We start from the raw sequence: 23,670 nt of genomic DNA on the forward strand, positions 1-23,670 counted from the left end.
AGCTCCAGTTTATGAAATGCCATGTTTATAAAAGGATGCCTGTGTGTTTATATTTTTAAAAGAGGAAATGAAGCATATAGAGGTAGAGAAACCCTACTTAATTAGTACTGCATTAGAGGTAATACTTTCTTATTCATTAATTTCCAGAATAATCAACTATTATTGTGGAGTAGCAATCAAGAGATCCAATTCCAGTAATGGCTAGGTTTTGTCCCCCTACCACAGTACAGGGTGAAAAAAAATTGCATGAATTTTTGTAACCTTATATCTTTGTCTATATAATAGGGTGGTTATTTGGTAAAATTTAGAAATGTAAATATGTGAGAACATCTTCAGACGCCAAATCATTATTTCCCTAATTGAGGTTTCAGATATGTATGCATAGTGCCATTATCCTGACAGTGCTCACTAATCAGCCCTGGAACTCTGGGTTGGTTTAATGTGTGTGTGTGTGTGTGCATGCTTTGTTTCTGCTGACGAAGACTGTACATGTCAGCAGAAGAAGAAGGTAAGGTTTGTCATGTAAATACGTCATGGGTGATCCATGTGTCAGGTAGGGTTCTGCTGTGTTTATGTGTGTATTCTTCTTCTTGAGTTTTCTTGCTTTCCATAAAGACTTGTGAAGGAAGAACTTAATTATGGAATTAATACTTAGAACACTGGGGTCAAGTGTAGCTTTTGCTATGAAATTTATTTAGAATCAGCAGCTCAAAGATAACTGTTTTTCTTCTGCATCTTTGCATTATCTTACTGCTTTGATTTAATTTATATTTAATTTCATTGACTTTTAAATATTTTGTAAGTGACCAAAACATGTTCTGTAAAATCAAAATTATAATGTATTTCTCATTTTAAAACAGTGCTTTCTTAATCCAGAGGTTTTTGTTTGTTTGTTTGTTTAACAAATTGCTCTGATAAAATAATCCTACTTAAGTTTAATTTAAATGAAATTTAAATTCAGTGGGACCAACTTTGAGTCTGATTTATAAGTAAATGAAGGAGAGCCATCTCTGTGAATAATTAAAAATTGAGACATGACAACTTGGGTAGATTCATATTAAGATAAATAGATTGAGATTTTGATAACTAGATTACAATAAAATCATCTATCATTCTTCATTAGAGCTTTTATAATAAAAATAAATAATGATATCAGAAATACTATAGTCACCACTTTATAATTATCAAAAGCTATCAGGATTTAAAAGTATGATTTACTCTTTGAAAGTACTTTATGTTGAGTTTAGCAGTAATCCATTAAGTAGAAACTTTCTTATGTGTCTTTTGATAAAATATGCATTACTATATTAATTTTAAAGAAACCAGTAGTTCAGCTGATGTTAACCACCTATTATCTTTGAAGAGAAAATTAACTTTTTATGCTTTAGTATTTTTATTACGTAACACATATATGAAATAGAATTTTCAAAGTACTTAGAATAAAATAGAAATTTGTCTGAATTCCTACTTCTTAATTCAGTGGTAAGAACTGTAAACTGTTCATTTTATGTCTTTCTAGTACTTTTCTATCAGATATACAATGTAGGGATATATCATTTAAAAAAGTTCAGTCTGGCATATGGTACATTTATATTGTACTGCAGCTCTGTGTTTTCTATGTATCAGTATATGTGGGAGATGGTCCTTGTAAGATATATTGGTCTATCTCATTATTTTTAGTATGTGTTTAATATTATGTGAATGAACCATCATGTCTTAAACCAGTCTCCTCCTTTAGATGGACATTTAGATTGTTTCCAGATTTTTTCCATTATAATTATGTGTATGTGATTTAATATATAATATGAATATATAATTTACTATAACATAAAATGTATAAAATTTGTATTGAAACTGAGAAAATATTTGAATATACCTTTTTCAGAGGCAACTGACCGTAATTCAAATAAAATGAACTGAGTAGCCCAAAGAAGAATATTGTCTGATAGAAGGAAAGTTTTGGAGGTGTACTTGTTTAAGATATGGAAAGATTCAAGTTCCAAGTTTTTAAATGTCTCTGAATCTCTCATTTTCTTTGTTCTGTGTGACATTTATTCTCAGAGAAGATCTCTCCATATGTCAGAAAAAGATGATCACCAGATGACTTAAGTTTATGTAGTCCTTGCATACATCACCTTAAAGTTGAAATGCTCTCTCTTCTGGGAATCATGTGAAACAAATTTTAATGAGACTTTATATTCACTGTTACGTGCCTAAATTCTGGCAGAACAAGAAAGGGAATGAGGCACCTCTAGTGTGTGTGCTCAGTCGTGCCCGACACTTGGCGACCCCATGGACTGTAGCCACCAGGCTCTTCTGTCCATGGGATTATTCAGGCAAGAAGAGTGGAGTGGATTGCTACCTCCTTCTCCAGGGGATCTTCTCGACCCAGGGATGGAACTCACACAGGCAGATTCTTTACCACTGAGCCACCCGGGAAGCCTGGCATGTAGTACTGTGTACCCAATACTGTGATTGACCATCTTCACCATAACCACCTAGGATGGAAGAATTTCTTCAAAGAAAAAACCACAGAAACAATAGATAAAGAGTTGTTTACATTTCAAATTTTGGTAGATGTAGCCAAATTGTAGTTCTGAAGCAACTGATACTGCAAGCAAACTATGTGAAATACTTGTCCTGCATCATATCAATGCTGTGTCAAATTATGTGTTTTACTTTGATGAGGTTTCGAAAATCTCATTTTATTTTCTATTTCTTTTTAGTACTAATGAGTCATGGTATTGTTTTCATATGTTTATTGGGCACTTATATCTCACAAAAAGATCTTCACGACCCAGATAATCACAATGGTGTGATCACTGACCTAGAGCCAGACATCCTGGAATGTGAAGTCAAGTGGGCCTTAGAAAGCATCACTACAAACAAAGCTAGTGGAGGTGATAGAATTCCAGTTGAACTATTCCAAATCCTGAAAGATGATGCTGTGAAAGTGCTGCACTCAATATGCCAGCAAATTTGGAAAACTCGGCAGTGGCCACAGGACTGGAAAAGGGCAGTTTTCATTCCAATCCCAAAGAAAGGCAATGCCAAAGAATGCTCATACTACTGCACAATTGCACTCATCTCACATGCTAGTAAAGTAATGCTCAAAATTCTCCAAGCCAGGCTTCAGCAATACGTGAACCATGAACTTCCTGATGTTCAAGCTGGTTTTAGAAAAGGCAGAGGAACCAGAGATCAAATTGCCAACATCCGCTGGATCATGGAAAAAGCAAGAGAGTTCCAGAAAAGCATCTATTTCTGCTTTATTGACTATGCCAAAGCCTTTGACTGTGTGGATCACAATAAACGGTGGACAATTCTGAAAGAGATGGGAATACCAGACCACCTGATCTGCCTCTTGAGAAATCTGTATGCAGGTCAGGAAGCAACAGTTAGAACTGGACATGGAAAAACAGACTGGTTCCAAATAGGAAAAGGAGTACGACAAGGCTGTATATTGTCACCCTGTTTATTTAACTTCTATGCAGAGTACATCATGAGAAACGCTGGACTGGAAGAAACACAAGCTGGATTCAAGATTGCCAGGAGAAATATCAATAACCTCAGAAATGCAGATGACACCACCCTTATGGCAGAAAGTGAAGAGGAACTAAAAAGCCTTTTGATGAAAATGAAAGTGGAGAGTGAAAAAGTTGGCTTAAAGCTCAACATTCAGAAAACAAAGATCATGGCATCCGGTCCCATCACTTCATGGGAAATAGATGGGGAAACTGTGGAAACAGTGGCAGACTTTATTTTTCTGAGCTCCAAAATCACTGCAGATGGTGATTGCAGCCATGAAATTAAAAGACGCTTACTCCTTGGAAGGAAAGTTATGACCAACCTAGATAGCATATTCAAAAGCAGAGACATTACTTTGCCAGCAAAGGTCCCTCTAGTCAAGGCTATGGCTTTTCCTGTGGTCATGTATGGATGTGAGAGTTGGACTGTGAAGAAGGCTGAGTGCCAAAGGATTGATGCTTTTGAACTGTGGTGTTGGAGAAGACTCTTGAGAGTCTCTTGGACTGCAAGGAGATCCAACCAGTCCATTCTGAAGGAGATCAGCCCTGGGATTTCTTTGGAAGGAATGATGCTAAATCTGAAGCTTCAGTACTTTGGCCACCTCATGAGAAGAGTTGACTCATTGCAAAAGACTCTGATGCTGGGAGGTATTGGGGGCAGGAGGAGAAGGGGACGCCAGAGGATGAGATGGCTGGATGACATCACTGACTCGATGGACGTGAATCTGAGTGAACTCTGGGAGTTGGTGATGGACAGGGAGGCCTGGCGTGCTGCGATTCATGGGGTCACAAAGAGTCAGATATGACTGAGCGACTGATCTGATCTGATATCTCCTCTCTGAATTATTTTGCATTAAGTAATTTGTCTTTCTGACATTCATGTTAAGGAAACATTATATATTATGAATAGTAATCTTCTGTTTCATAGATGGCACATAAATTCTTTAGTCTACATTGCATCTTTCAGTCTTTCTGACGTCCCTCAATACACAGATGCACCTCATTACACAGATCCTTTATGACTTCTAATTATTGCTTTTTCCTCAGGCAGACTTGCTTCCCCACAAGGTAGTTTTAGTATTTCTTTTAATAGCTTTGAAGTTTTAAAAAGTAGAGTGTTTCTATTTTATAATTATATCTTTAATATTCAAAAGCAAATAAGCAAGGACGTGCTGTAGTACATTCTTCACTCACTCCATAAGTAGGCAAACAAGCATGGTTTGATTGGTGCTGGAGAGGAAATCAATGTTTCCTGTAGGATGGCCTTAAGACTATTGCATCCTAATCATATACATCAGTAATGAAGTACCTGTCTCATCACTGCCATTTGGAACCCCTCCTTACCAGTTTTTCTGCTCCATCGTCCTTAATATGTTCTTGTTGTTCACTCCTGTTCTTGACTTATTTCAGTTAGTCACTAGGTGCCGGACATCAGATCTTCACTTGCTGTTGTCCAAAGCTGAAAGGAAAGAAATGCAGATGGTGGAGGGGGCTTCTTCACATGTGGAGGAAAATATTTCCCAGTGTAGGTTACATCATATACTATATATTTCTTTGGCCAGACGAGTTTCATAGCCACCTCTCCAGGCCAGTCCTTGGCATAGGTGGGTGAGATCCCGATTATCAGCTTTAACCATCCATTCCCTAGAGCCAGGGACATTGAACAAATTTGTTAACAAGAAAAATGTGGGAGAATGGTTAATGAGTGGGTAAAGAGCAGAGTCTATCACATCAAATATACAAATATAGTACTTTAAATTTACAGAAGAGTTTCATGTATTAATTTATTCATTTTACCTCTCATTTTTGTTAAGGAGATTTTCTTCCAATTTTACAGTTGAGGATACTGAGATCTTAAACATTACATGTTCTGCCTATTATAACACTAATGAGACATGAGAGAATTAATTCACATTGTCTAACTTTTCTCTCAGGACTGTATTTATTTTGCCACATAGTTTAACATTTACACAAATAAGTGTTGGGTCTTCCCTGGTGACTCAGATGGTAAAGAATTGGCCTGCAAGGTAGGAAACCCAGGTTCAATCCCTGGACCGGGAAGATCCCCTGGAGGAGGGAACGGCAACCCATTCCAGTATTCTTGCAGGAGAATTCCATGGACAGAGGAGCCTGGTGGGCTACGGTCACAAAGCTGATGAGACATGAGAGAATTAATTCGCGTTTTTCAACTTCTAGCTCAGAACTGTATTTGCTATCAGTTCAGTTCAGTCGCTCAGTCGTGTCCAACTCTTTGCAACCCCATGAATCGCAGCACGCCAGGCCTCCCGGTCCATCACAAACTCTCAGAGTTCACTTAGACTCAAGTCCATCGAATCAGTGATGCCATCCAGCCATCTCATCCTCTGTCATCCCCTTCTCCTCCTGCCCCCAGTCCCTGCCAGCGTCAGAGTCTTTTCCAATGAGTCAGCTCTTCGCATGAGGTGGCCAAAGTACTAGAGTTACAGCTTCAGCATCATTCCCTCCAAAGAAATCCCAGGGCTGATCTCCTTCAGAATGGACTGGTTGGATCTCCTTGCAGTCCAAGGGACTCTCAAGAGTCTTCTCCAACACCACAGTTCAAAAGCATCAATTCTTCAGCACTCAGCCTTCTTCACAGTCCAACTCTCACATCCATACATGACCATAGGAAAAACCATAGCCTTGACTAGAGGGACCTTTGTTGGCAAAGTAATGTCTCTGCTTTTGAATATGCTATCTAGGTTGGTCCTAACTTTCCTTCCAAGGAATAAGTGTCTTTTAATTTCTACATGGTTTATAATTTAAACAAATAAGTGTGTTTTTAAAAATTGAAGTATAAAAAAAATAAATAAAAATTGAAGTATAAGTGATTTACAATGTTGTGTTAGTTTCTGGTATATAGGAAATTGTTTCAGATATCTATCTACTTATCTATATTCTTTTTAGAATTTTTTTTCCATTACAGTTTATTATAAGATATTGAATATAGGTCCTCTGCTGTGCAGTAGGACCTCATTTATCCATTTAATAGAGTAGTTGATATCTGCTTATCACAAACTTCTATTTTATCCCTCCCCCTTTCCCCTTTGATAACCATAAGTTTGTTTTCGATGTCTTTGAGTCTGTTTTTGTTTTGTAAATAAGTTTATTTGTGTCTATTTTAGATTCAACATGTAAGTGATATCATGTGATATTTATCTGTCTGATTTATTTTCCTTAATATGATAATCTCTAATCTCTAGGTTTCTCCATGTTGCTGCAAATGGCATTATTTAACTCTTTTCTTAGCCAAGTAGTACTCTCTCTCTCTCTCTCTCTCTCTCTATATATATATATATATATAAGTTGCTTCTGTGTCCTGACTGCTGTAAATAGTGCCACTATGAACAGTAAGGTGCATGTATCTATTTTTATATTTGGAGAAGGAAATGGCAAACCACTCCAGTACTCTTGCCTGGAAAATCCCATGGACACAGTCCACAGGGTCGTTAGAGTTTCCTCTGGATGTATGGCCAGGAGTGGGATTTCTGGATCATATTGTAACTCTGTTTTTAGTTTCTAAGGAACCTCCATACTGTTTTCCATAGCAGCTGCACCAATTTAAATTCCCATCAACAGTGGGAATTCCCTTTTCTCCACACCCTCTCTAGCATTTATTATTTATAAACTTCTTAATGATGGCAGTTCTGACCAATGTGAAGTGATACCTTATTTTAGTTTTGATTTGCATTTCTCTTGACAATTAGCAATTTGGGGCATCTTTTCATGTGCTTATTGACTATACAGTGGAAACAGTGTCAGACTTTATTTTTTTGGGCTCCAAAATCACTGCAGATGGTAACTGCAGCCATGCAATTAAAAGACGTTTACTCCTTGGAAGGAAAGTTATGTCCAACCTAGATAGCATATTAAAAAGCAGAGACATTACTTTGCCAACAAAGGTCCGTTTAGTCAAGGCTATGGTTTCAGTGTTCATGTATGGATGTGAGAGTTGGACTGTGAAGAAAGCTGAGCGCCGAAGAATTGATGCTTTTGAACTGTGGTGTTGGAGAAGATTCTTGAGAGTCCCTTGGACTGCAAGGAGATCCAACCAGTCCATCCTAAAGGAGATCAGTCCTGGGTGTTCCTTGGAGGGAATGATGCTGAAGCTGAAACTCCAGTACTTTGGCCACCTCATGCGAAGAGTTGACTCATTGGAAAAGACTCTGATGCTGAGAGGGATTGGGGGCAGGAGGAGAAGGGGACGACAGAGGATGAGATGGCTGGATGGCATCACTGACTCAATGGACGTGAGTCTGAGTGAACTCCGGGAGTTGGTGATGGACAGGGAGGCCTGGCGTGCTGCAGTTTATGGGGTCACAAAGAGTCGGACATGACTGAGCGACTGAACTGAACTGATGTCTTCTTAAACATGTGTTTTTAAAATAGGAAAAAAGAATTTTATTTGAGTGAAATATCATCTTCAAAATAGTAATTTCCTTTTTTTTTTTCAGGTACAAAAATTGTCTTGGGAGTAGCTAACCATGAGTATCCTCTTAGTAGAAAAAAGATAACAGCCTCATTGCAAGGTGCATAAGTCATTTCTCACACAAAGGAAACTTAAAATTATTAAAATAGGTAGAAGAAACAATTTTTCAGGAATATATTCAGGGCAAGTTGAAAGCATGAATTGGGTGGTTTCATGGATGCTTTTCATGAGATACAGGCAACAATACCTTTTGTATAATATCACATATTTTAAAAATATGTGTGAAAGGGTTTGTTCCTATAAAGTCCTTTGAAGGCTGTAAGATGTTACTAGATTGTTGTTTGTTTGTTTTCTAAATAGTAGAAAGTAGCAGGATGGATTCTGTTTCATTTATAATCTCTTCCCCAAATACACCTGTTTTTTTAGTACTGTCATTTGGGCTTTTTATTGTCTACTATAGGAAATCATTCCAAAGCAGTCTTGACATGTCACATATAAGCTCTTACGTTTCTTGTTTCAAGTGTTAATGCAGTACTAAGAACATTAATGTCTGAGGATCTCTTCTGCTGACAGCCAGTCTGACATGCTGGTTCAGATAAACTAAATTTTAGTGTAAAAACAGAAGTGCTCCATTTGCTGCCTTATGAATATTCTGAGCACCTGGGGTAGTAAAAGATGATCTGCACAGATCCTTATTATGTTACAGTTGTTTGTCTTTATTTAAAGCATATTTGTTCAGGAGACATACATGATTTGCAGAGATGCCAATTTATAAATCCTTTGATGTTTTATGGTCTATTATTGAATACCTCAAAAGTGAAGAGAAATATCCTTTTCCCGCTACTTGTTTATGTGATACAAATAGGCGGTTTTTGCCTGCAATGTAGGTTTTTTGATTGCTTGATTCTTTTCAAATAGAAATGGGGAAATTGGCTTTTTAGATGAAGTTCCCCAAATTTAGTGAGGATTCTTTTAAAACCTCTTTATTAAAAATGACAACAAAAAAGAAGCCCTCCTTTCTTCTATCAATTAATATATATATTTTTGGAATTCTGTCTGCTTGCTTATATTTTTTAGTATTTTATCCCTTTTATAATGATAAGAAAGAGAATCCCATTATATGATGAGGTAAATGAATTCTGAGGTGCCTATAAAATTTAGAAAACATTCATGTGAATGGGTTTAAAAAATCTAACAAACTGGAAAGATAAGCTGAATATGCAAAAATAATGTCAAATATTTCAATTGAAGTACTTTGGACTGGAACTTACATATTACAATATAAATGTCAAATATCGATTGAAACATCCATTTATATATTGTTAACATTTTATAAAATACCACTTATAATAATAACAATAATATCATATGTATGCTTTGCTTTGGGTAATTAACTATTTTTCAGGCCTTGATTATTTTTACCTGTTATATGGTGGACTTTTTAGATCAAAGTCACAAAGTCCAGTGCCCATGTGAGTCCAGACTGTATGGTGAGTGGGTAGCAGGGACTTTCTATAACCAGAGAATACATTTTATATCTGGGCTGGTCTGTTTCTTTCTTTCTTTTTTTTTTAACCTAGACATTTTGGGTGAAAGAAAACATACATGAAAGGGTGAAACAAAAAAATACATGCATCTTCTGAACTAAAGCATGACTAAGATCACATCTAGCTTTTTTTAAAAAATGGATATATTTGCACACAAATCAGAGAAGCATTTCTTCAGTCTAATCTGCCACTTGTTTAATGTTTTTCGTCCTTAAAATTTAACAGTGTAGTTGACCCCACCTTCTTGGTTCTATTTGAAAGTCATCATAGAACTATTATTTTGATAATGAAATACAATATGTATATATATAATTTGTGTGCATATAAACACACACACTGCTGCTGCTGCTTGGTCCCTTCAGTCGTAGCTGACTCTGTGCTATGGACTGTAGCCTGCCAGCTCCTCTCTCCGTGGAATTCTCCAGGCAAGAATATGGGAGTGGGGAGCCAGTTCCTTTTCCAGAGGATCTCCCCAACCCAGAGACTGAACCCTGGTCTCCTGCATTGCAAGAAGATTCTTTACCACTGAGCTACCAGGGAAGCCCATACACACGCACTATATGTATCTATATAGATAGATATGGGCTTCCCAGATGGCTGTAGTAGTAAAGAAACCACCTGCCAATGCCGGAGTTGGAAGAGATGTGAGTTCAATCCCTGGGTTGGGAAGATCCCCTGGAGGAGGGCACGGCAACCCACTGCAGTTTTCTTACCTGGAAAATCCCATGGACAGAAGAGGCTGGGGAGCTACAGTTCATAGTGTCACACAGAGTTGGACACGACTGAAGTGACAGCACAGCACACACACAGATACAGATATAAGATAAATCTTGATGGTGTGTATATACATATTTACTAATATTTTCTTCCTGGAGAATAGTGCTAGCACTGATTTAGGTGTTAGATAACGTAGAACTTTTTTAAATAAAAAAAATAAACTCCGATCTATTGTTCTAAAGAAAATCAGACTTTACTCTGTAAAAGATAAATCTTTTATTACATGAGGAATTAGCTTATTCTTTTGTGTGATTCATTTTGGAGAAGGAAATGGCACTCCACTCCAGTACTCTTGCCTGGAGAATCCCATGGATGGAGGAGCCTGGCAGGCTACAGTCCGTGGGGTCACAAAGAGTCGGACACGACTGAGCGACTTCCCTTCCCTTTTGTGTGATTCTTCCTTTGTTGTGCTTGATCATATTCTTAAGTTTTAAGTATCAATAGGTCACAGCCACTTAATTTTATTTTTGTAAATAAATAAACTTTAATGGGAAAAAAGTTTATCTATTTTACAAATGATTTTTACCCTGCAACCCATAGTCCTCTTCCTATTATCTATTCCAGACTTAGAGAAAATCACTTACAGCTTCTTGTAGGCTCAGTAGACATTATGAAGTTCTGGTGATGTTCAAATTTAAGGTTGTGCCAGGAGCAAGTAATGTTTAGTATCATGTCTGTGAGAAAATGATCTGGGTTGTTCAATCAACTACGGGAGTCTTGGTAAAGCTTTGGATCTTCAAGGCATAATGTCTGTGAGAATAGGAACTTTGCTATTACGGTTTTAATTGCTATATTGCTAGTGCTTAGAGTCATTATTCTTAATGTTTATAACAGTGTCTGGTAAGTATCAGGTGTTCAATAAATATATATTTAAGTAACTATTGGATTAATTTGTGGGAAATATTTTAGGAGGCCAAATATGAATATTGAAAGTAAGTAGTATTCCAGGGAAAATACAGTAGGGAAATTGAAAAATATTTTTAATAGATTTTTAAACTATGGGATGAACATTTTGGTTTCCATTGCTGTAATAGCAATCATCAGGGGAGATTTTGAAGGTTTAAAGAGATTTTCATTTTCTCAAGATTTTCAAGGAAAAGCTAAGAGGAGAAATGAAACACTTACGTCAGTGGTACTATTGACTCAAGGTTGTAAATGTTGATAAAAGTATCCTTACTAAAGCTATGTTATAGTAGTTAAACCATTAAATGAATGAGTTATTAGCTCTGTACTCACTTGTTTGTGTCTACAAAAAGGTAGTTATGGAATTATCTACATACTTCTGTATTTGCTTTGCAGATTATAAACACACACATATGCACACATACATGTGTGTGTGTCTCTGTATATAAACTGACTGGCTGAATCAGGTTATTTACCTTTGTTATTTGTAGAAATTCGGCTTCTTGCATGTGCATGCATGCTAAGTTGCTAAGTTGTGTATGATTTTTTGTGACCCTGTGGTCTATAACCTACCAGGCTCTTCTATTCATGGGATTTGCCAGGCAAAAATACTGGAATGGGTTGCCATGCCCGCCTCCTGGGGATCTTCCTGACCCAGGGATTGAACTCCCATCTCCTGCGTCTCCTGCATTGCCAGGCAGATTCTTTACCACTGAGGCACCTCGGAAACTTAAGTGCATTCTGCTTAATTATGTTTTCTTAATTATTATCCCTAACTGTCCACCCAACTGTAGATCATTTAAATCTTGATTACTTCTACTTTATAGCTAATATACTGAAAATAATATTCCCTAATTAACTGATAACATTGTGTCATTTTCAGTTCATGGAATACCTATTTCAAAACAAATGCCAGCTCATATGTCCATAGTTGTGTTCTCAATATTTTATTTCACAATGTAATATTGGTTATTTGCATCAGTTCTGTACCATTGCATCAGAAATCATCCCCAGTTTGTGGTTTAAAAGAACAAATATATGCATTGCTCATGAATGTTCAACTGGGCAGGGCTTGACAGGAGTAGAGTAGCTTGTCTCAGCTGAGCCACCTCAGGTGGAAAGTTGATGTTTCACTTTCAAGGTGACTCATTCCCAGGACTGGCATATTGGGATAGATAGCCAGCTGGGAGCTCAACTGGGGCTGTCGGTCAGGAAACTTGTTTTCTTTCTGTGTAAATCCCTTCATTGGCTGCTTAAGTTTCTTACAGCATGGTAGTTAGTTTCCATATACTCTAAGAAAATGAAGTGTAAGTGCATGGTTTTTTTTATGCCTAGCCTTGCAAGTTGCATTCCATCACTTAATCTGGATTTCAGTGGTCAAGGCAGTTACAAGGGCCCACCCAGTTTCAAGGAGAGGAGCCATAAACACCATCATGCGGTGGTTTAACAAAGGTCTGAAATAGCATGTGGGACACAAGATACTGTTGTGTTCCTCTTTGGAAACTACAAAGCACCATATGGTTACTGATTTGTTATCAGTAACCTATTCTTTACAGGATTCCAAAACAGGGTTAGAAATGAAGATGCTGTTACCTTTGTCATCCTCAGCCCTTTTCTATATATTTGCATGGCTCTCTTCTGAACTGGGGCTTTCTTACTCTTAGGGCTTAGCACTGACTCTTGTACTTTGTAAGACACAGTATACTTGTCTACTGGATGCGTGAATGAATGAATATATGTTCTTCTAATGCCAAGATTTTCTCTAAGCTTTCCTGATACCTAGAAAGAAACTTTTCTTTAGAGAAAGGAAGTCATGAGATTCAATCATGAGCATGTTTTCGTATGCTGTTAGATTCATAAGTCCTATTTCCTGCTCATTGTTCCTCTGTATCCACAACTGCATGTGCACATGGAAAAGTAAAATTATCTAAGATCGGAATCTAAAAGAAGGCTCTGCATCAATAAAGGATTCATGTTGAAAATCTGCTGTGAAAACTCAGTGAATGGGGAGTTAGACATTTTCTGTAAGCTGTATTTTAGTACTAATAGAAATAATACATCATAAGTTTCTGATATCAATATTGATTTTGAAAAGAGTCAGTTTATTTTAATATGACCACACCTCCAGATCTTTTTTGCTAAAAATGATATTTTGATATATTGAGTGTTTTACTTAGTGTTAAAATATATTTTTAATTCTCAAGACTTCAAAATATCTTAAAACTTTAAGGTAAACCTGGAAAAAGTGATTAATGCACTCACAAGCTCTTCTTTTTTATACTGAGTGGGAAATACAATTAGATAATATGTAATATTCAATCTTCTTTTTCTCTAATGTTTTCCCTCTGCCTCTACCTCTGATAAAATCTGTAAGATTCTTAAATTTGTCAGACTGGTGAAGTTAGACATTTCTTTATGTAGAAGGCAATTTACTGAAGCCAGAGTGTAATGAAATAATCTTTTAATGTATATTCTTTGGAATAGCCTTGTTTTGGTGGTGTATTTCATTACACTCTGGTTTCAGTAAATTGCCTTCTACATAAAGAAATGTCTGACTTTACCAGTCTGTAAGATCCTTGGAATTCTCCAGGTCAGAATACTTTAGTGGGTAGCCTTTCCCTTCTCCAGGAGATCTTTCCAACCCAGGGATTGAACCCAGGTCTCCTGCATTGCAGGTGGATTCTTTACCAGCTGAGTCACCTAATGATTTGCTTTTATATTAAAATTGAACATAATTTAAAATTTTGTATTTATATAATATAATAATTTTTCCAATGATTGTTTATTCAAGTCACAAAGGTATACAGTTTGATTCATATTTTATAAAATAACCTGTTTTATTTCTTATAAGATCCACTTGGAAAGAATATTTGCTGACACAGGTATTCTTTTGAGTAATGCCTTTCATACCTACTCATTCATTAATTTATTATTATATTTATTCATTTATTATACCTTTTATACTCATTCAGCAAGCATATATAAGCTCTTCATATGTTAGACTCAGTATTGTATATGAGATTAAATAAGATACTCTTACTCTTCATACTCTGATGCTTACAGTCTGTTAGAGAAAGTTATCAACTCTTTTATTTTCAAATGCTAACAGCAAACAGTCCTTTCGGAGATGTATTTGTAAGATGCCTTCCTTGATAGCTCTCTTTTGTAATAGTTTCATTTTTATAATAATCAAAAAATGTTTCTATATAAGGTCCTTTGTATCCTTTGCATTATGTAGTCTTCTTTGTACACTATTAAAATTACTTCTCAGTAATAATAGAATTTGTCCATTTCTTCTAGGTTCTTCTTTGTATTGGCATATAGTTGCATATAGTCTTGCATGATCTTTGTATTTCTGTGGTGTTAGTTATATCTTCCCCTTTTTCATTTCTAATGTGATTGATTTGAACCTTCTCCCTCCCCTGTTTTGATACAGCTGGTTAAAGGTTTATCTTTTTTTTTTTTAATCTTTTCAAAGAACTAGCGTTTAGTTTCATTGATCTTTTGTATTGATGTCTTCACCTCTGTTTATTCATTTCTGCTCTAATCTTTATGATGTCTTTCCTTCTACTAACTTTGGGTTTTGTTTATTCTTCTTTCTCTAGTTGCTTTCAGTGTAAGGTTGGGTTGTTTTGAGATTTTTCTTGCTTGCTGAGATAAGATTGTATTGCTGTAAACTTCCCTGTTAGAACTGCTTTGCTGTGTTCCATAGATTTTGGATCATTGTGTTTTTATTTTCATTTGTTTGTACATACTTTTTGACTCCTCTTTGATTTCTTCAGTGATCCGTTGGTTATTTTAGTAGGATATTGTTTAGTTTCTATGTTTTTAGTTTTTTTACTTTTTTTTTTTTGTATTTAATCTCATAGAGTTGTGGTTGGAAAAGATGCTTGACATGATTTGCACTTTCTTAAATTTACTGAGGCTTGTTTTGTGGCCCAGCATGTGATCAATCATGGAGAATGTTCCATGTGCGCTTGAGAAGAATATATATTCTGTTGCTTTTGAATGGGATGCCTGTGAATATCAGTTAAATTCATTTGGTCTAATATATCATTTATGACCTGTGTTTCCTTACTGATTTGCTGTCTGGATGATCTGTCCATTGATGAAAGTGGGATGTTGAAGTCCCCACTATTATTGTATTACTGTTAGTGTCTTCTTCTTTTTTTTTTTTTTTTTAATTAACTTACTTATTTTGATTGAAAGCTAATTACTTTACAATATTGTGGTGGTTTTTGCCATACACTGACATGAATCAGCCATGGGTGTACATGTGTCCTCCAGTCCTGAATCCTGCTCCCACCTCCCTCCCCATCTGATCCCTCTGGATTGTCCCAGTGCACCGACTTTGAGTGCCCTGTTTCATGCATAGAAGTTGGACTGTCATCAGTTTCACATATGGTAATGTACATGTTTTAATGCTATTCTCTCAAATCATCCCACCCTTGCCTTCTCCTGCAGAGTCCAAAAGCCTGTTCTTTATATCTGTGTTTCTTTTGCTGTCTTGTGTATAGGCTCGTCATTACCATCTTTCTGAATTCCATATACATGTGTTAATGTGCTTTACTGGTGTTTTTCTTTCTGACTTACTTCACTCTGTATAATAGGCTCCAGTTTCAACCACTTCATTAGAACTGAATCAAATGTATTCTTTTTAATAGCTAAGTAATATTCCATTGTGTATATGTACGACAGCTTTCCATTCGTCTGCCAATGGATATCTAGGTTGCTTCCATGTCAGAGCTATTGTAAACAGTGCTGTGATGAACACTGAGGTACACGTGTCTCTTTCAATTCTACTGTCAGCTTCTTTTATGGTTGTTAGTATTTGCCTTACATATTGAAGTGCTCCTATGTTGGGTACATATATATTTACAATGGTTATGTCTTCTTGGATTCATCCCTTGATCATCATAGTGTTCTTTACCTCTTGTAACAGTCTTTATTTTAAAGTCATTTTTGTCTGATATGACCATTTGGACTCCAGATTTCTTTTGATTTCTATTGCATGGGATAACTTTTTCTACTCCCTAACTTTCAGTCTGAATGTCTCTACATCTGAAGTGCATATCATGTTGTAGACAGCGTATTTACAGGTCTTGTTTTTGTATTCATTCAGCCAGTCTTTCTCTTTTGTTTGGATGATTTAATCTGTTTACATTTAAGGTAATTATTGATATATATGTTATTACTGCCATTTTGTTAATTGTTCTGGATTTGTTTTCATAGGTCTTTTTTTCTTCCCTTTCTCTTTTGCTCTCTTGTGATTTGATGACTAAATTTAGTGTTGTGTTTGGATTCCTTTTTCTTTTTTTGTGTGCAGCTATTGTAGATCAAAACCATGAGGTTTTAGTATAGCAGTCTATATATAAACAATATCGCTTTGAGTTGCTGCCCTTGTGGCTTAGCTGGTAAAGAATCTGCCTGCAGTATGGGAGACCTGGGTTCGATCCCTGGGTTGGGAATATCCCCTGGAAAAAGGGAATGAGTACCCACTCCAGTGTTCTGGCCTGGAGAATTCCATGGACTGTATAGTCCATGGGGTCGCAAAGAGTCAGACACGACTGAGTGACTTTCACGTTTGCTTTCTTTTAATTTCAAATGCATTTTCAATATCCTGTATTTGTGCTCTCCTGGGTGGGGAAGATCTCCTGGAGAAGGAACTGGCACCCCACTCCAGTATTCCTGCCCAGAAAATCCCATGGATGGAGGAGCCTGGTAGGTTACAGTCCATGGGGTCACAAAGAGTCAGACACAACTGAGCTTTCACTTTCTTCCCACAATTGCTGGTTATGATATCATATTTGTGTACAGGTGATTTCTTACCTTTGTTATATGTTTGTCTTTACCAGTGAGCTTTTTCCTCCTTAATTTTCTTGTTTCAAGTTGTAGATTCTCGGGCTAGAGCAGTTTTTTTTAGCATTGTTACAAAGCTGGTCTTGTGCTGCTGAATTCTCTTAGCTTTTGCTTGTTTGTATGGTTTTTGATATGTCTGTGGAATCTGAATGAGAGTCTTGCTGGGTCGAGTATTCTTGGTTGTAGGTTCTTCCCTTTTATCACTTTAAATATATCATGCCACTCATTCCCTTCTGGCCTGCAGAGTTTCCACTGAGAAGTTAGCTGATCACCTTATGGGGATTCCCTTATATGTTATTTGTTGCTTTTCACTTGTTGTTTTTAATATTTTCCTTTTCTGTTAATATTTGTTGACTTTACTGCTATTTGTCTAGGCATATTTCTCCTTGGGCTTATAGTATTTTCAACATTAACAAATGGACTGTGATGAGGTTTATATTATGGTTCAAGACCACTTATAGGCCATAGATTCATGATAATAAAATCCTTTTAGCTTTTATTTTTAACATCTGGTAGCTTATTCTTGCCTGGAGAATCCCAGGGACAGAAGAGCCTGTTGGGCTGCCATCTATGGGGTCGCACAGAGTCAGACACGACTGCCGCGACTTAGCAGCAGCAGCAGCTTATCATTAAGACCCATATCTTTGGACATTCTCTGTTTCTATGATTGGGATCCTTCATTATGAAGAAGTTTCATAGTATTATTCCTAGATCAGCAGAATCTTCTGGGAAATTGTTAGAAATGCATGTTCTCAGGCTCCTTTTAAGTGTTACTGACTCAGAAACTCTTGAGGTTATATATAGCCCAGCAATCTATTAAGTCCTCCAAGTGATTTTGTTTCATATGGAAGTTTGAGGATGACAGAATTCCAGCACATTTATATCTTTGGCTTAGAATTTTAGACATTTGTAGTATGTCTAAAAACTCACAGACCCTGGTTGTGGAGTCCCAGCAAACTGCATTATTATAAACTCTTAGATGCTTCTTATATACTGTAAAGCTTGAAAACCATCCATTTAAGTTTTAAGACAAGGTCCTATTATTTACTTTCTCTGGAAGTTCTGAGAAATCATTGAAAATTTTGAGTGAAATTCTTCATCCTCAAAAGGAGCCTAACAGGAGTTTCTGAGTTAGGTCATTGTGAAAATTTGGAAATAATCCATGAGAAAGAGTTTTGTAACTTACAGAGTATTCTGAAGATGTTGTGTGCATGTGTGCTAAGTTGCTTCAGTTGTGTCCAACTCTTTGTGACCCTTTGGACTGTAGCCTACCAGGCTCCTCTGTCTACAGAGTCCTCCAGGCAAGAATACTGGAGTGGGTTACCATGCCCTCCTCCAAGGGATTTTCTTCACCAAGGGATCAAACTCGCACCTTTTATGTCTCCTGCATTGGCAGGTGGGGTCTTTACCACTAGCTTACTTGGTCTTAATTTATCACATTGGCCTGTGATGGTGACTGGAATTTTCACCATATGTGTCTTTAGGATTATGATATTTCCTTAGTAAGCTTGTATGTTAACTTCTAAATCAGTATCTTTATTGATTAGCTTGTAGTCCTAGCTTGCTGTCTAATACAGAGAGGGGATATAAGGTCATGAGGAGAGGGGTGAGGATGAGTGGGAAAGATCTGTCCAGATTACTTTGGAAAGTAAGCTCAGTGAGTGTGTAGCCATGAAGAATAGTAAAGAGTTACAGGAAGAGATTAGAAAGAGAATTTGCTGAAAAACATTGCTAACAACTTACATTTTCCTCCTGCCTATTCCTGATGCCTTGGGTTCCATTCCATCTTTTGTGCATAACTAGCTCAAGTGACTCTATGTTCAGTGTGAAACAGTACATCTAAGACATGGGGCAGAGTGCAGGGGCATTTGGGTCATTTAAGGGAAGTTCCTAAGAGAATACAAGAGCTTAGAGGAGGACAAGCCACGTGATTGGAACTCTGAGAAATGACTCATGAGGGGAAAATCAAGGATTGGTGGATCTGTGAAGGCTTTTCCTTCTAACTCATACTGAAATTTCAGTCTCAATGCTGGACACACAAAGGAAAATGATGAAATGGAAGCTCTCAGGTCTCAGATGGATGAAGTTTTAGGGTGGTCTATCTCTTTCTCTCTGTGTCTCTGTTTCTCCCATTTTTCTCTCTTTCCTACACACACACACACCCACAGCCCTTTGGGTAACTAAATAAAGACTGAGTGGGAAGAAATGGGGTGGTGATTCAGTAAGATCTCACAGTTGTAGTATAAGCCACTGGCAGGCGGTTCATTTCTTCCACAATAGAAATGAGTCTCAAGAGGATGATTCTGGAATCCTTTGGACAATAGACTTGAGTGCAGATTGTTTTATATTGCATTCAGTCTGCTAAAGAGCTTGTCCTCCAAATCCTCTTTCATTTGAAGATTCTCATTTAGTTATTAGTAGAATTTACATCACTGATTAAGAAAATGAATAAAGGATCTCCTAATCCTATTAGCAAATTTTCTTTATCAAAGAAGTTTTCTTTTTCACCTGAAAATTGTTAATCCAAATGAATCTAGAAAGTTGCATCTGAATAATATAAGGAAAAAGATATATGGACATAGTGTTAATACATTTTTTTCTACACAGTCTATATCTTTTAGAGCTTAGAAAATATACTCTTGTGGAGGAGCAAGGGTGTAGTAATGTGCAAGAAGAGGTCAAAATTCTCTTTTAAAAAGCCTTCATTTTTCACAGTAATATAAAGTAAGAAAACAAAGCAAAATCACACGTTGTCTCATAACCCAAAATTTGAAAAGTGGGTAAAATTATTATGTTGCACAAATCAGATATTACTTTTATGGAACTGTACTATATCCTTCTTGATTTAAGAAAAAACAGAAAAGGAAGGAGTGTCAAGTTACTGTTAGACTTAAATGAGTAATTTCTTGTCTGCATTGAAAGTCTCTCAGTCATGTCTGTTTGTGACCCCATGGAATACTCCATGGAATTCTCCAGGCCAGAATACTGTAGTGGGTAGCCTTTCCCTCTCCAGGGGATCTTCCTAACCCAGGCATCGAACCCAGGTCTCCCACATTGGAGGCAGATTCTTTATCAGCTGAGCCATTAGGGAAGCCCAAGAATACTAGGGTGGGTCACCTAGCCCTTCTTCAGGGCATCTTCCCGACCCAGGAATCAAATCAGGGTCTCCTGCATTGCAGGTAGACCAGCTGAGCTACCAGGGAAGACCTGGGTTTGATCCCTGGGTTGGGAAGATCCCCTGGAGAAGGGAAAGGCTACCCACTCCAGTATTCTGGCCTGGAGAATTCCATGGACTGTATAGAGCTGGACTCACAAAGAGTTGGACACACCAGAGCGACTTTCACTTTCACTTGTCTAAATAGACCTGTGAAGTGTAAGATTGGGCTTCTTTAGTGTGACATCATTTTATAGTAAGAGCCCCACCCCAACGCACACAGACAATATCTTATTCCTTTCAGCTGTAATGGCTGTGGTATAAGGTTTCATATACCATAATCTATTTCTATCTTGAGTTTACTTTTGACTCTCTAAATATTCAAACAGTTTTTAAGTGGGAGTGGCACCCCACTCCAGTACTCTTGCCTGGAAAATCCCATGGACGGGGGAGCCTGGTGGGCTGCAGTCCAAGGGGTCGCTGGGACTTGGACGCGACTGAGCGACTTCACTTTCACTTTTCACTTTCATGCATTGGAGGAGGAAATGGCAACCCACTCCAGTGTTCTTGCCTGGAGAGTCCCAGGGATGGGGGAGCCTGGTGGGCTGCTGTCTCTGGGGTCGCACAGAGTCGGACACGACTGAAGCGACTTAGCAGCAGCAGCAGCAGATGTTATTACTTGTGTTTTCAGAATGATTCATGCTCACCTTTAGTTGGTCTTGGCATTCTTTTTCAGGTTTGCATTGACAAGCACTATCAAAGGGCAGCATTCTGGTATGTATAAAACACATTACTTTTGTGATTGTACCAATCACATCTTATAGTAACTATTCATTTATGAGTCTGCCTCTCCAATTGCCACCCTATAATTGTGGGAATTTCTTGAAAAGGAATTGTTTCTCTTTTAGCTTCATGTAATAGTAAATATCACATGCTCACTGACATTTTGTTGAGTTTGAATATCTCTTGAGTGAATATTTTAAACTTTATAAAGTTAAATGGGGAATGCTGGGAATTACATATAATTTAGTTCTTAATTTTTCTGTGATTTTATGAAATCTTAACTAGTTAGTAGAAAAGCCTACCTATATGCTTTACCTATAAAACTTATTGTTATTGCTACTTTTATTTTGTCCTTTATTCCCCCAAATAAATCATATATTCTAGGAAACAGTAATAATTTGGATATTGGGCTTAAAATTTAGACCTTGGGTACACTAAGTGGTACCTTAGCCTCCTGAAAGAGTGTCTATGCTCAGTTTATTCCCAGGTAAAAATTTATGAGGTGTAATAAAAATATGGTTGAGTGGATTTCCTGTTACATTGTAGTGGAAGTATCATGTGAAATTGATATTCAAAGACTTATCTTAGAAGGTTAGCATTTTATGAAGTGTTCCATTAGTAATGAAATGTTACTTTTGAAAGACATCAATAACTTTTTCATGTACTTCAGACTTGGAAGTTACCACAAGAAATTTAACGACATGCAAACTCTGTTAGAGTTTTAGTTTTATTTATTGATACTCCATCTATATGCATAAATGAGATGTAATCATGTACCAAAGTACATTTATCTATTGTTTCATGTCTAGGAATAGGGAAAAAACCCGGGCTTTAAATGAAAACCATTTGTTTTATCTTCTTTTCTTGCCTAAAGCCAACAATTGATTGGCTGCTATAATATGAATTTAGAGGTAACTAAAATCCCAATATTGTAGAAACTACATTACTGTATAACCTATCAGTTCTTAGTGATGTGTATAAAAGCTAAATGTGTTTTCAGTTGCTCAGTGTATTGTGAAAAGTCTAATGAGGCCTTTTGTTTTTTTCTTCTTGCAAGTTTTCCATGGGCATTGAGTTACATCTCAAGGGACATGTTGTGGTTTTGCAACTGACCTGCCATAGTGAGGCGCACACACTGATGCTTTGTTGTCAGTGTTTCCTTATCCCGTTTTCCTTCAGTTTATATTTACCAAAATAATCTTTAGTAGCATTTGATAAAAAGAGAGGAAAGCTTTAAATTCTCTGTGTGGTACAATTTTTGTTGCTGCCACTTCTGGAATGTTCTGGCAGGAAAACTTTTAGGTCCTTAGTCTATAACCATAGCTGCTTGTGGTTCTTTCGTTCTGCCATTGCTCCTCAATGAAGAAAAGTTTTTGTTTTGTTTTATTTTGTGTGTATGTGTGGTGTTCTATTAGTTTTAAACTCAGAGAGTTGTTTTTTTTTTTTTTTTTCCTGTGCTCTTAGCTTCCTTGAGATGGCCAGTGTAAGCTATTTACTCTGGAATAAGCTGCTTATTTTTAGATAGTAATCAGCTACAGATTTATTTGAAACTAACATACACTGCATTGTTTTCACTGTTTTAAAAAATTAATAATTTTATAAAAGTTAATTATGTACTAAATATTATGATTGATGTTTTTCTCTGTTTTTACAGTGGATTATTCTAATAAAATAATAGTCATGTACATTTTGGGGAATATTAATTTTTACTTTGTGATTTTTTTCTCATTTATTTTTAGGTTACTGTTAAAAAACAATCTTCCAAGAGATGATAATAAAAAGTAGATAGGTCAACTATTTATTTCTACTGAACTCTGATTCTTGGAGACGTGTGGGAGAAGAGGATTGTTGTCAGTGAATTACAATATTCATGATCGTTAGCATCAGTAGTACATAGGAGAAAGACATTAAAATTTTAAAAAGTCCAGAGAAGTAGAGATCTGTCTTTTATCTGTGCAAATGATGAACACAGCCACATTTAAAAAAAATTACTTTCAACTGTTAAATCTGTTTGGGGATTTAACTTTATGAAAGGAAAAAATCTTCAGAATCTTTGCACCAAGGAATACAAGCATAGTAATTTATGCCAGAATTGTAAAACAGAGTATTATGAGAAGCCTAAGGGTAATATTTCTCCTTTCTCTGGGAACAGAAAGTTGGCAAATTGTTCATTATCTTTCCTCACGAAGAAATAATAATGATGACAGTAAGAGAAAAACACTGTGTACAAGACCCTGTGATAAGTGCTTCATGTATATTTTCTCTCTAATCCTTCTCAAAGTACATTACGTCATTACTGTTGCTATCAACTAGATTTGAAGAGATTGATGTCACTGGAAAATCAGAAACAGAACAGAACATATGGCCAAGTCAATGAGATTCCAGAGTCTAAGATGTTAACTCTGAAGAGATAGAGCTTTTTATTGGAAGAGATAATAATGTTGATACTTCTTTTTCTCTTTCTATATTAGCATATATACTTTCCCCTTACTCCTTTTCCCTACAAATAATCTTTTCTATGAGTAGTATGATAACTGCAACTTTTGCCCTCATGTAAATGTTGGAAGCTGATAAATCTGAGGTACACAGATGCCACAACATAAAATACATGTATGTTTATTTTCCTTATAAAATGTTTAGTAATAAAGCTGGTTATATTATTGAGAAAATTGG

At 36.6% G+C, this 23,670-nt stretch overlaps 1 protein-coding gene across 10 annotated transcripts in view; it reads left to right on the forward strand.

Annotated features, from left to right (window-relative positions):
- LINGO2 (leucine rich repeat and Ig domain containing 2) overlaps nucleotides 1-23,670 on the forward strand; it is a 1,453,939-nt gene that overhangs the window by 49,199 nt on the left and 1,381,070 nt on the right. For 4 of the 10 annotated variants that reach the window (XM_059889349.1, XM_059889352.1, XM_059889348.1 and 1 more), the window contains exon 2: nucleotides 20,951-20,988. The exons of the other annotated variants lie outside the window; for them this stretch is intronic. The gene's annotated coding sequence lies outside the window, so the exon portion shown is untranslated. The remainder of the gene's footprint in view (nucleotides 1-20,950; nucleotides 20,989-23,670) is intronic. 10 annotated transcript variants of the gene reach the window in all.

Source organism: Bos taurus, chromosome 8 (assembly GCF_002263795.3).
Source record: "Bos taurus isolate L1 Dominette 01449 registration number 42190680 breed Hereford chromosome 8, ARS-UCD2.0, whole genome shotgun sequence".
In the NCBI taxonomy this organism is placed as follows: Eukaryota; Metazoa; Chordata; class Mammalia; order Artiodactyla; family Bovidae; genus Bos; species Bos taurus.